At 41.7% G+C, this 14,817-nt stretch overlaps 1 protein-coding gene across 1 annotated transcript in view; it reads right to left on the reverse strand.

Moving 5' to 3' along the window:
• Positions 1–13,605, reverse strand: part of TMEM176B (transmembrane protein 176B) — a 33,800-nt gene extending 20,195 nt beyond the window's left edge. The window contains exon 1 of the mRNA XM_055284519.2: positions 13,584–13,605. The gene's annotated coding sequence lies outside the window, so the exon portion shown is untranslated. The remainder of the gene's footprint in view (positions 1–13,583) is intronic.
• Positions 13,606–14,817: the final 1,212 nt, after the last annotated feature.

Genomic DNA, 14,817 nt, shown 5'->3' on the forward strand with positions numbered 1-14,817 from the left:
GCTATTTATGAAAAACCCACTGCCAATATCATAGTGAATGGGCAAAAACTGGAAGCATTCCCTTTGAAAACCAGCACAAGATAGGGATACCCTCTCTCGCCACTCCTATTCAACATAGTGTTGGAAATTCTGGCCAGGGCTATCAGGCAAGAGAAAGAAATAAAGGGTATTCAATTAGGAAAAGAGGAAGTCAAATTATCCCTGTTTGCAGATGACATGATTGTATATTTAGAAAACCCCATCGTCTGAGCCCAAAATCTCCTTAAGCTGATAAGCAACTTCAGCAAAGTCTCAGGATACAAAATCAATGTGCAAAAATCACAAGCATTCCTATACACGAATAACAGAGAAACAGAGAGCCAAATCATGAGTGAACTCCCATTCACAATTGCTACAAAGAGAATAAAATACCTAGGAATGTAACTTACAAGGGATGTGAAGGACCTCTTCAGGAACTACAAACCACTGCTCAACGAAATAAAGGAGGTCACAAACAAATGAAAGAACATTCCATGCTCATGGATATGAAGAATCAATATCGTGAAAATGGCCATACTGCCCAAGGTAATTTACAGATTCAATGCCGTTCCCATCAAGCTACCAATGACTTTCTTCACAGAATTGGAAAAAACTACTTTAAAGTTCATATGGAACCAAAAAAGAGCCCACATAACCAAGACAATCCTAAGCAAAAAGAACAAAGCTGGAGGCATCATGCTACCTCACTTCAAACTATACTACAAGGCTACAGCAACCAAAACAGCATAGTACTGGTACCAAAACAGAGATATAGACCAATGGAACAGAACAGAGGCCTCAGAAATAACACCACACATCTACAACCATCTGATCCTTGACAAACCTGACAAAAACAAGAAATGGGGAAAGGATTCCCTATTTAATAAATGGTGCTGGGAAAACTGGCTAGTCATATGCAGAAAGCTGAAACTGGATCCCTTCCTTACACCTTATACAAAAACTAATTCAAGATGGATTAAAGATTTAAATGATAGACCTAAAACCATGAAAACCGTAGAAGAAAACCTAGGCAATACCATTCAGGACATAGGCATGGGCAAGGACTTCAAGACTAAAACACCAAAAGCAATGGCAACAAAAGCCAAAATTGACAAATGGGATCTACTTAAACTAAAGAGCTTCTGCACAGCAAAAGAAACTACCATCAGAGTGAACAGGCAACCTACAGAATGGGAGAAAAATTTTGCAATCTACCCATCTGACAAAGGGCTAATATACAGAATCTTTAAAGAACTTAAACAAATTTACATGAAAAAAACAAACAACCCCATCAAAAAGTGGGCAAAGGATATGAACAGACCCTTCTCAAAAGAAGACATTTATGCAGCCAACAGACACATGAAAAAATGCTCATCATCACTGGTCATCAGAGAAATGCAAATCAAAACCACAGTGAGATACCATCTCACACCAGATAGAATGGTCATCATTAAAAAGTCAGGAAACAACAGATGCTGGAGAGGGTGTGGCGAAATAGGAACGCTTTTACACTGTTGGTGGGAGTGTAAACTAGTTCAACCATTGTGGAAGACAGTGTGGCGATTCCTCTAGGATCTGGAACTAGAAATACCATTTGACCCAGCGATCCCATTACTGGGTATATACCCAAAGGATTATAAATCATGCTACTATAAAGACATATGCACACGTATGTTTATTGCAGCACTATTCACAATAGCAAACACTTGGAACCAACCCAAATGTCCATCAATGATAGACTGGATTAAGAAAATGTGGCACATATACACCATGGAATACTATGCAGCCATAAAAAAGGATGAGTTCATATCCTTTGCAGGGACATGGATGAAGCTGGAAACCATCATTCTGAGAAAACTATCACAAGGACAGAAAACAAAACACCGCATGTTCTCACTCATAGGTGGGAATTTAACAATGAGAACATTTGGACACAGGGCAGGGAACATCACACACCAGGGCCTGTCATGAGGTGGGGGGCTGGGGGAGGGATAGCATTAGGAGAAATACCTAATGTAAATGACGAGTTAATGGGCGCAGCACACCAACATGGCACATGTATACCTATGCAACAAACCTGCAAGTTGTGCACATGTACCCTAGAACTTAAAGTATAGTAATAAAAAAAATTCACTAAACACGACAAAAAAAATCAAGAATGTCGAAGAAAATTTCCATGTCCCCCGAAATCCAAATAAATAGTTAGACAAAGCAGGGAATCAAACCAGACTATGGCCCCAGTTGGCAAAGCTGTCCCAAGGACAACAGGGGGAATAAAGCTGGCATGGTGCTCTGTAAGAGCTCTGAGCTTGCAGTCAGAGACATGAGCACAAATCTCAGCACTGCCACTTCCTAGCTCCTTGACCTACCTACAAAACCTCCTGAGCAACAGTCTTTGTATTTGTAAAATGTGGATAATTATATCTAAAACCCAAGGCTAATGTGAGGATCAAATGATACATATAAATATAGAAGTGTCTAAAAACTGGACACCCTACAGTATGAATTACTCAAATAAATGTGGATTGCTAACAAAAAAATTGGGGAGAACAGAAAGTACTCACCAATCCCCAAATCCTCTCTCCTCCCTACTTCAAAGGAAGTATAACAGAGTCCCCAAATGGGAATATAATCTCCTTTGGTCAAACTTCTAGAACGGGTATAACGAAAACCAGAGCTATATACATCATCAGTGGGACTGACCACGCAGACACCACAGAAGGTGCATGAAGTGGCCTTTGGCGGAGACTGGTGTTGCTCCCCAGTTTTCATTCTTTCTTCCTTTATTTTTTGTAATAGGTCCCTCGGAAAAAAACTGGGCATATAGCTTCTCGGAATGGAGACTAGATTTCTCAGCCTCCTTTGGTGACTTAATTCTAAGCAATAAGATTTAAAAGGAAATAGTGCATGTGTGTCCTGGGAACATCCTTTAAGAGAGAGATGCCCTTTGCCCCCATGATCTCTTTTGATGCTTGGAGTGCAGGTGTGATAGCAGCAGTATAATGGATGCTTATAATTTTACTTGTCTCAGCATTAATTTTGAATATTAACTGGACTTTCCCATACCAGCAGCAGGGCTCAGTTACCCTCGATACAGTTTCCACTTCTATACTTCATCCCAGCTCTCCTGTGTGGCCAATCCAGATAGCTGCCTTATACAACTGCCTCCTGGTGACCAGCTCACTATAGGTCAACTGGATACACCCTGTTCCACTGGCCCTGCTGACTCCTACACCCTGTATCGACTGTGCAGACATGCTGCAGTGAGCACCTCTGCATGCTCCTGGAACTCAGGCCTGCTTGCTCTAAATCCACCAACTAAAACTCCCTGTGGGAAACCTATTTAAATAATGCCATGGACCCAATAAAGGGATCCTTTTCTCTCTGTCTCTGCCTGTGCTGCCTGACCTCCAGGCATGCTGTGTAGCCCCCAGGGTCCGCAAGTACTAAAATCTCTTAAACTTTCACATTGTGGTTGTGTCATTGAAGCCATGCCTGAAATCTGACTCCTATGGCAAGTCTTCCCCAAAGGGACCCATGCAGGTGGATGTCCTGCTGCTCTTTTGTCCAGACCTCTGTTAGCTGCTGTGGACAGTAGCTACCAGCCAAGCTGATGGAAAAAAACTGTTTTGAATGAAGAGTTTCACTTAAAACACGGACCGGACCAGCACGGTGGCTCACACCTGTAATCACAGCACTTTGGGAGGCCGAGGAAGGTGGATCACAAGGTCAGGAGATCGAGACCATCCTGGCTAACATGGTGAAACCCCGTCTCTACTAAAAATTACAAAAAAATTAGCCGGGCGTGGTGGCGGGCGCCTGTAGTCCCAGCTACTCCAGAGGCTGAGGCAAGAGAATGGCGTGAACCCGGGAGGCGGAGCTTGCAGTGAGCCAAGATCACGCCATTGCTCTCCCGCCTAGGTGACAGAGTGAGACTCCATCTCAAAAAAAAAAAAAAAAAGAAAAAAAAGAAACATACAAAATTAGCCAGGCATGGTGGCTCATGCCTGTAATCCCAGTTACTCGGGAGGCTGAGGCAGGAGAATCGCTTGAACCCGGGAGGCGGAGGTTGCAGTGAGCTGAGATCACACCATTGCACTCCAGCCTAGGCAACAAGAGTGCAACTGGATCTAGAGCAAGCTATCTTGGGCCACGACATGATTTAGGAATAGTATCCATTCACTGAAGAGCAACAGGACAGAGTGTGACCTATGCACAACATACTAATCCTGAGCTGCCTGCCTAGATGTTGATGTGTGAAAAAAGCTTAGGTTCGTTGACATATTCTGGCACTCACTGCCAGACATAACTCTAATTAATAAATTTTCACCTCAAAAAGAATCATCCTAAATGTTCATGCACTTAGCAACAGAGCTTCCAAGTACATGGAACAACTGTGGATAGAACTGAAAGCAGAAGTTGTCAAATCCACAATTATAGCTGGAGACACAACATTCCTCGCTCAGTAACAGACAGAATGAGTGGACAGAAATTAGCAAGGATATAGAAAAGCTGAACCACACCATCAACAACTGGATCTCATTACATTTATAATACAATCCACAACAATATCAGAATACACATTCTTTTCAAGTGCTCATAGAACAGTCACAAAGATAGACCATATCTTCGGTCATAAAACAAACCTCAACAAATTTAAAAGAATTAAAATCACCCAGGGTATATTCCCTTAACCATAATGTACTATAAATCAACCAATGAAAAGTAATGGGAAAATCCCCAAACACTTGAAAATTAAACAACATATTTCTAAATCACTCATGGATAAAAGAAGTCTCAAGGGAATTAGAAAATATGTTGAACAGAACAAAAATCAAAATTTTTCCTAACAAAATTTGTAGAATACAGCTAAAGAAGTGCTTAGAGGCAAATTCATAGCATTAAGTATTTGTATGAGGAAAGAATAAGAAAGTTCTTAGCTCAATAATCTAAAATTTTATCTTAAGAAACTAAAAAAAGAGCAAAATAAACTCAAAATTGACTCAAAGCAAAACAGAAGAAGGAAAATTATAAAGAAGATAAATTGATTAAACAGAAAAATTAGGGAAATCAATGAAACTAAATGCAGGTTTGTTGAAAAGATTGATACACCTCTAATAAGAGTGTCAAAAAATTATAATAATAAAAGAAACTGGCCAGGCATGGTGACTCATGCCTGTAATCTGAGGACTTTGGGAGGCCAAGATGGGTGGATCACTTGAGCCCAGGAGTTTGAGACCAGCCTGGGTAACATGGCAAAACCCTACCTCTACAAAAAGTACAAAAATTAGCCAGGCATGGTGGTGCACACCTATAGTCCCAATTACTCTGGAGACTGAGGTGGTAGGATCACCTGAGCCCAGGAGGTTGAGGCTGCAGTGAGTCCCACAATCTCACCACTGCACTCCAGCCTGGGCAACAGAGTGAGACTCTGTCCAAAAAGAGAAAAAAAAGAAAAAGAAAATAAGAAAAACTACACAAATTACCAATATCCAGAATGAAATGGGGGGATATCACTACAAGCCCCACATACACTAAAAAGATAATAAGGGAATATTATGAACAACTCTATACATGGAAAGTCAACCACTTAGATGAAATAAACTCATTCCTCAAAACCCATGAAATGTCAACTTATGCAATATGAATTAGCTGACATGAATGGTGCTACATCTATTAAAGAAATTGAATTTACAGCAAAAAATCTTCTGAAAAAGAAATCTCCTGGCCTGGATGGTTTTACTGGATAATTCTACCAAATAGTTAAAGAAGAAATAACACTAATTCTACATAATCCCTTCCAGAAAATAGAAGAGGAAAACTTCCAAACTTATTTTATGGGCTCAACATCACCCTGAGACCAAAATCAGACAGTAAAAATAAGGAAAATTACAGACCATCCCCCATGAAACGTATAAAGAAGACCACATGATCATATCAATTGATGCAGAAAAATCATTTGACAAAATTCTACATCAAAATATGATTTTTTAAAAAAAGTCTCAGTAAACTAGACACAGAGAGAATCTTCCTCAAGTTGATAAACAGCATCTACCAAAACCCTGCAGTCGACATTATACTTAATGGTGAAAAACAGAATGCTTTGTCCCTAAGATAGAGAAAAAGAAAAAAATGAGTCCTCCCACCACTTCCAATCAGTATCATACTGGAAGTCCTAGTCAGTACAGTAAGGCAAGAAATGAAAAAGGCATATAGATTAAACAGGAAAAAGAAAAACTGTCCCTATTTTAGGTGACAATAATTGCCTATACAAAAAATCCCAAGGAATTTGCACACACACACACACACACACACGCAAAGCCCTACGGCTAATAAGTGACTTTATCAAGGTCACAGGATACAAGTCAACACACAAAAAACAACTGTACTTGAATATATTCACAATGTACAATTGGTAAGCAACATTAAATATATTTACCTCAGCTCCAAAAAATTAAATACTTAGATGTAAGTCTAACAAAATATTACAGGATCTGTATGATGAAAACAACAAAATGTTAAGGAAAGTACCAAATAAGACCTTACTAAATGAGATACATACTGCGTTCATGGGTTGGGAGACTAAGCATAGTAAAGATGTCAATTCTCCCCAAAGTTTTTTATAAATTTAACACAATTCAAGCCAAAATCCCAGCAGAAATTTTATGTATATATAAATATACATATAAACATATATAGAGAGAGATAGAAAGAGAGAGGGGAGCTGATTTTGAAATGAATATGAAAAAGCAAATAAACCACAACAGCTGAAACAATTTTGAAGACAAAGAATAAAATTGGATGTTTTCGGAGTTGCTATAAAGCTACAGCAATCAACACATTGTGGTACTGGTGGAGAGAGACACACATCCATCAGTAGAACAGGATAGAAAGAAAGTCTTGAAATAGTCGCACAAACGTGGCCAAGTGATTTTTGATAAAGGTACCAAAGCAATTCAATGGAGAAAGGATAGTCTCTTCAACTAATGTGAACAGGGTTTGACTCCAGCTCAGAGCTGGAAAACCTGTTTCCCAAATTGTATGTCCTGGAGTTGATAAGGAAAGACAACAACACCAATGGTGTTGGAACAACTGGACATCTATATGCAAAAAATTAACCTTGACATGATGTCACATGACATGATGTCACAATCTCACAGCTTACAGAAAAATTAACATAGAAGGCATAATAGACCTAAATGTAGAACATGAATCCATAAAACTTGTAGAAGAAAACGCAGGAAAAATATCTTCCTGACCTGAGGTTAGGCAAAAATTTCTCAGACATGACACTAAAATACAGTTCACAAAATAAAAAAAGTGATAAATTTGACTTCATCAAAATTAATAACTGTTGGTCTACAAAATACTTCATTAAAAGATAAACTATATGCAAGGAGAAAAATATTTGCAAACCATATACCTGGTTAAGAACTTAACCAGAATATATAAAGCACTCTCAAAACTCAACAGAAAGCAAGCAACCCAAGTTTTAGAAATGAGCAAGACTTAGACACTTCACCGAAGAAGATACACGGATGACAAATAACTACATGAAAAAATGATCAACACCACTAGGCATTAAGTAAATACAAATTAAAATCATGATCAAATGCCACTACACACAAATTAGAGCAGGTCAAATAGAAAACACAGACAATACCAGATGTTGGCCAGAATGCAAAATGGTACAGTCACTCTAGAAAATGCTTTGGCAGCTTCTTCCAAATTTAACCTTACATCAGATGACTCAGTGATCACACTCCATGATATTTACCCTAAAAAATTAAAGCTCATGTTTACACAAAAATCTGTATGTGAATGTTTATAGGAGCTCTATTTATAATTACCAAACAACTGGAAGCAACACACATGTCCTTGCATGGGTGAATGGATAAACTGTAGGAATATCCATACACTGGAATACTACTAGCAATAAAAGGAATAAACTACTGATACACAGAATCACATGAATGAACCTTAACATCATTATGCTGAGGTAAAGATGCCAGTCCCCAAAGGTTACGTAATGCATGATTCCACTGACATGATACTCTCAAAACGGAAAAATTATAGTGATGGAAAACAACTCAATGGTTCCCCATGGTTAGGGCTGGGAAAAGCATGTGACTGAACAAGGGACCACCCAAGGAAGATTTGCGGGGTGACGATACTGTTCTTTATCCTGATCATGGTGTTGGTTACATGAATCTGTACACATGTTAAAATTCACAAATTGTACACAGAAAAAATGATCAGTTTTGCTATAATGATAATTGATAAGAATCTAAAATAATAATGAGTTTGAGATGAATTTGCCTGTCTCTATCTCAACATCCCAAAAAGATGCGAATATTCATTTTCCCCATCAAAACAGGAACTTCAAGCCTGTGGCTTTGGATGTGTTTTCAAATACACAAATTGCTTTTGAATTTTTATTTTGAATGAAAGGTTGCAGTGGCATGACATTTGATTTCCTACAGAAGAGAAAACCAGAGACACAGGACTTTCCAAGGCAGTTTGGGAGGGGGCAGGGTGGCTGCAGGGAGAGAAGCCCAGTGGCTGCAGAGAGAGAAACAGGGAAGCTGGGAGAAGGCCTGAGAAGTGGGGTGGAGGGGAGCTGCTTTCCCGGACTCTGATCCTCCAGACACGAGACACAAAGGAGGTTGCCAGATTCTGAGAGTAAAAGACCATTTTCCAGCAGAAGGAAAAACTGGGTTGTCATTCATTTATCTGAGTGAAGAATGGTAAGAATTTACATCCAACCTAACCATTAAAGGACTGATTTAGAAGCACTTAGAAGAAAAATTCATACCATCTTTAGCCTGAGAAAGTAGTTTACCAGGTCTTTATTTCGGTTTTACTCTGCCAATGTTTCTTAGGACCTTAATGATTAACAAGTTCAAAAACAGAATTAGAACAAGATTAATTTTAAATGCAAAAGCCTGGTTCCGTATCTGAACTATCTCTTACAAGCCAGCTAGATGTGATTAACTCTGCCACCTATGGGCTACAAAAAGTTTTCCCCAGGGAAAAAAATAGAAAAGAAAACATTAACTCTTTCATGCAATTCTTTGAAAAATATTAATTCATTGATTGAACAAATGTGTATTAATACCTCTCATGTGGCAGGCACTGTCAGCACTGGAAAGGGAACTGTGAACAGGTTGGACAGTCCCCTGCCTCCCCCAACCCACAGTGACGTTGAGGAGTGAGGGCCAAAAAGCCATGACATTTTCCAGTCTTCCGTCTGGCGCGTCCCAGGCTACCTGCTCTGCTCCAGCCAACTGGTCAGAATCACACCATTACATCCCCCAGGCCCCAGAGTTACAGGGCAGGCAGGGTTTTTCCTACTGTTTCACTGTCTTCAGCCAGTTTCTTCTTGTCCCACCTCATCGGCTCTAGGACACACAATTCAGAAAACAGGTTTTCCAGTTCTGAGCTGGAGCCAACCCCTGTCACAGCCCACCCTAGCTGAGCATCCACCGTGATGCTGGCCTACTCCTGCCCCAACCCTGGCCCAGTGAGATGCAGGGCTGCCGATTCATTAGGAAGACCCTCTGCACTTGAAAGAACGGTGTGGAAACAATCTACAGGAGAGGATCTTCTTGGAAACATGAGTGCTACCCTACAAAGAGCCCGGGAGTGGCCTCTCCTCCCTCCCCCACCCAGTCAAGGCTAGGGGCACAGAGAAATCTGCCTCCTCCCCAGCAGAGGCAATGTGACCCAGGGCCCAAAGTAGAATGCCCTGAGAATGCAGCCCCAGTCCCCCAGCACAATCTGGTCACCTTTAGCCCCAAAGACAAGGATTTCTCAAACAAGACATAAAAAGCACCAGCCATAAAGAAAATGACTGATAAGTTCAAATCCACTCATGTTAAAACTTTCTGATTCTCAAAAAATGAAGGAAGGAAATGAAAAGATAAGCCACATAATCTGATAAAATATTAGTCAACACATAATTAACAAAGGACCAATATCTAGAAGGTGTTAAATTGAATCATATGAAACTGCCATTTTTTGTAAGTCAAAAATGGTCAAATGCCAGCAATTTCACATGAAGAATTGTTAAAAATCATTAAGGCAGACAACCCAACAGAAAAAAATTGCCAAATATCTGACACTGTACATAAGAGGAAGCCCAAATGGCCAATAAATAATGGAAATGTGTTCAACCTCATCAATAAACCAGGTAGTCAAATTAAAACCTCAATAAGATAACATGAACTAAATCCACAATATTCCACAAAAATTAAAGTCTGGCAATACCAAGTGTTGGTTAGGATGTGGAGCAATGGGAACTCTTGTACGCTGCTGGCAGAAATGTAAACTGGTACAACCACTTTGAAAAACAGGCATGAACTAGCAAAGTTGAAATATATGACTTATGACTCCACCATTGCATTTCAAGGTATACACCCAGATACACAAATTACCAAGGTCATGTGTGCAGAAATGATTATAAATACATTGTTCATAATATCCCCAAATTAGAAACAAGACTAATATCCATCATCATTTGAATGGATACACCCATTGTTGCAAATTCCCAGAGTAGAAAATTACACACTGATGAACAACCTACAACTACATAAAATTGAGAAAAATATATAAGACAAAAAATTATCTTCAGTAAGACTCCTTTTATAGAAAGTTCAAAACAGACAAAACCAACTTATATCCTTCAGGAATGCCTACAAAAAAGGAAAAAAATCTAGAGAAAAGCAAAAAAGTAATTTGTACAAGAGTTATTATATGGCTCGTTTCTGGAGAGAGGGAGAAAGGGAGCGGTTGTTATTAGGGGGTTGGGGGTGTTTCTGGGGCAATGAGCTATTCCTTGATTTGGTGATACATTAAGTTTGTTTTATAATTATTTACACAACTATATATGCTTAATGTTCATTTGTATGTATATTTTATAATTAAAAAGAAAACTGAAGAACCCAAAATTCTGTCAAAGTCAAATATCTTTAGACAAATCTTGAGGACAAAGGGAATGGAAATTCCATCAAAGTGGTGCGGTGACCTGAGTAGAAGTTTACAGATTATAATCTGACATGAAAATCAGAAATTATATGAACCAAATCTAAGAGGGACAGCTAAATGGCCACTGCCTTTAAGTAACAATGTCTCTCTTTTAGACTCTAAATAGGATTCAAGGGGTCCCAGTAGTGTCACATAGATGTAGACACATCCCAACAGTATTCTCTAGTTAAGAAACTCATTTCCCAAAATCAAGAACCACAACTTATGAAGAGAAATTATATGCTGAGCAGCACTTTTGAGGCAGGAGATAGTAGAGAGGGAACCGGAGACTGGATACAGGAAGAATGAGTGAGAGCATGAGAGCAGAAGCAAGGTGAAGGAGCGAGTGAGCAAGAAGTGAGATAAGAAGCAGAGGCTGAGCAGCCAAAACAAAAGTGAGATTTTTAAAAAGTGCGTAAGGAGCCCACATGGCCGGCTAGATCTGGACCAAACCTGTCAGGGGCAGCTCCTCAGAGATGAGCATGCACGTTAGACAGAAAACGTATCCTTAAAATGTTCCCATATGGTAATTAGCTACTTAAGGTTCATGCATATGGACTGCATATTATGCATGTACTTAAAATTATGGGATGGAGGTGACTAGCAAAAAGTCACAAGCGCACACGGGCCAAAATATTAAATAACTAAGCAGGCCACCTGTCCATCAAAAGGCAGACACTGGCTAGAGATCAGGCAGTCTTGGCCACAGAAGAGAAAAAATATATAAAAGAACTCAAAGTACACCAAATTGACGTTGATCTCATTTTGCAGAGGTCAGTCCACTCTCCCCTTTCCGAGAGTGTAATACTATGCATCATACACTTTCGCTGCTTTGCTATCTGTGTGTATCTCATCCAATTCTTTGTTCAGGACACCAAGAGCCTGGAGCTGCACAGCACCATCTGGTAACAGTTTCAAGAACAAAATAAAACCAACATCAGGGATGCCGCTAGTTCCAGAAATGTTTGTGAAAGTTGATCAAATGAATTGGGTCATTTTTGTCCACCCAACTAAAACAAAGTCAAAAAGCCAGGGGGAAAAGCACTCAGGAAAGACAGCATTGCTCCAAGAATGTAATTCTCCGCATGTCTAACTGCTGAAACCAACTGTTGTAACCTGAGATCAGTTTTATCGACCCTGCTGAGATAACTTGCTGCAACTCTAGGACTAATTTTGCCCAATGCCATTGCCCACCAGTTGGAACTTGCCAGCTCCCCAGAACCTTATTAGTGCCAATGAACTTTCTCAAAGAGCAATGGGTAACATTCGGTAAAACCTCCAGCCTTCTCTTTGTTCTTACGGTGTGCATGTGTGTCCCAAGTGGCAATCCTTTCTTCCCAAATAAACTGTTAAATTTAGAGCTCAGTCTCTACGTTTTTATTTTGACTTCAACAACTTGAAGCCAGAAAGAGCAGGAAACGCAGTAAAGGAAGCTGAGAGTATGAACTCCCATGCCACAGCTGAATTAATAAAGGACCACCGGGTTTGGAGGCCGGGCAACAGATGAGAGGAACTTTAGAAAGGTGGTGCTATCCCCAGTGAGCTTGAGGAACACATGTCTGTCCCTGCCATGTAGAGGAAGATAGTACCTGGCATTTTACCTGGCCACAGCACACACAATTAAATATTTGCTGAGAGAATCCCAAACCAGGAGTGTTTCCAAACTCCCCAAAGCTGCGCTACTGGGACACAAGGTGGCGCTGCGCACATTCATGGGGTGGGGAGGCGGGGCTTAGTACACAGCTCCCTCATCATTGGCTGTTAGAGAGTGAGCAGCAGGCAGGTTGTCCATTGGATACCAAGATATGGCAGCTCCCTGACTGGGAAGACATGACCTTACACACCTTGGTTCTTTAACTTGACCTTGGGAAGACAGGGCCAGCCAGCAAGGTGGCTGGGGAGAAGGCCGAGGTCGCCGGGCCGCAGTCGGGAATTGAGGGTCAGGAGCTGAAGTGGAACTGGAGCCGGCGCCTCCAGCCGGTGGCCCTCCCCAACCCCACTCCCCCGGCCCTCCTGGCCCAGCATCACCCTGCTGCGCTAGGACCTACAAGGGCAGCCTCTGGGAGCCCTCTGCTTCACCTCCTCTCCTGGGTCAGGCTGCAGAAAGAACAAGCTCCTCCACCCTGCCTGGTGAGCATGGAAGGCGGGCAAGTGTTGGCAACCGTGGTAACTCGGGGTAGCCATATTTTTGTGCAGTCACTCTGACCCCATCTCGATGGACAAGGATTGTCCCATCTGTTTCTACAACTGTTTCCCAAATAGGCAGTGCTGTCCTAAGGAAGCACCCACCTGGCCCAAACATGCTGTGCTTTCTTTGTGGCTGCCTTGCCTCCCCAACCAATTGTAACCCCTTAGAATCAGGACTGTCTCCCGTGCGTTTTCTTCTCCCTGCAGCCTCGCCTGCAAAGGCTTCTGTGCCTTCCCTGAGATGCCCTAGCAAATGGGTCTTTTCGAACATTACCCACCCTAACCTAAGTCCTGGGCCAAGCCAGTTCTCTGCCTATTCAGAACAGAGTGCGTCTTTACTGTCATGCCATTACCTGGCAAAGGGAATTGCCGGACGGCAGGTGGCACAGAATTCCTTTGGAACTCCAAATTCTTTTTTCAGCTTAGTCTTCCCTATGATTCTGACATTTTCTGCCTGAAGGCAGAACACATGGGTTGAGCTTGGGTTCTCAGAATAGAGGGGTGGAAACCAAAGCGGGTCTACTTGAAAGGATTCATTTTTGAGCCTTCTTCCCAACAGAGTATGTGGCCAGCCCTGAAGACAAAAACAAAAGAAAGGAATGAGATCAAAGTATCTGTTCCCCTGGCTTCCTCTGTGCCAGATCACAGCCTGGCTTGGCACTATTCTGCCAAAAGCCACCGATTTGGTCGGGTGACTGTGTCCTGCAAGTCTCCCCCGATCTATTAGCCACGCCCTCTCCTTGCCTCTTCTCACCTACCTAGGGGTGAAAATGGCTTCCAACTGCCCTTAGCCCCAAGGTGCTTCACCTCCCCTGGTGATGTCCTTGCCCCTGCCTCATCTTTGTAAATAGTCCCTTCTTTAAACTCGATATTGCTCCTTCTGAGAATGCCGTTTCCTAGCAGAACCCTAACTGACTTTTGTGACTTTTCTTTTTCTTCAACTTTACTCTCCTTTGATCCTGGAATCAACTGCATTCACAATAGAGTACCTACAACTGCCAGCCACCGTGCTAAGCACTGGCCATGCAGAGATAAGAGTCAAAGGTTACAGTCTGTGGATATCTTGTGAGGCCAGGGCTATGATGGAGGTCAGCTCCAGGTGGGGGCACGGCGGAGAGAGGAAGATGATCAAGGGAGGCATCAGAGAGTCGGCAGCAGCCAGGCCAAGTTCGGAAGGGGCAGAGTGTTCCAGGCAAGGGATGTGTGCCGAGATAGGAGCCTAGGTAGGCTGGCATTGCTGAGACTGATGAGAGGTCAGACCCTAGAGGTACACAGAAGCCAACATATCCCAGTAGGCAGCCTCTGGAGGACTTGGGCAGGGTAGCAAATGGCCAGATTCCCACTGTGGAAAGGTCATTCTAGCAGAGGCAGACAGGCTACATTTGGAGGAGACAAGTTTGGGAGTAGGAAAGCCAGTAGGAGTCTACTGCAGGAATTTAGGTAAAACATAGCAAAAGCACAATCCAAAACAATACGGGAGGACATGGAATGAAGGAGATAGGTGAAGGAATTCTCAGGAAATAGAACTTGCTGGGGCATTGGGTGTGACTGGGAGGGGAAGAAATATGAGTCTGGCAGGACTCTCAC

The sequence above is a fragment of the Symphalangus syndactylus genome, chromosome 6, assembly GCF_028878055.3.
Source record: "Symphalangus syndactylus isolate Jambi chromosome 6, NHGRI_mSymSyn1-v2.1_pri, whole genome shotgun sequence".
NCBI classification, from domain to species: Eukaryota; Metazoa; Chordata; class Mammalia; order Primates; family Hylobatidae; genus Symphalangus; species Symphalangus syndactylus.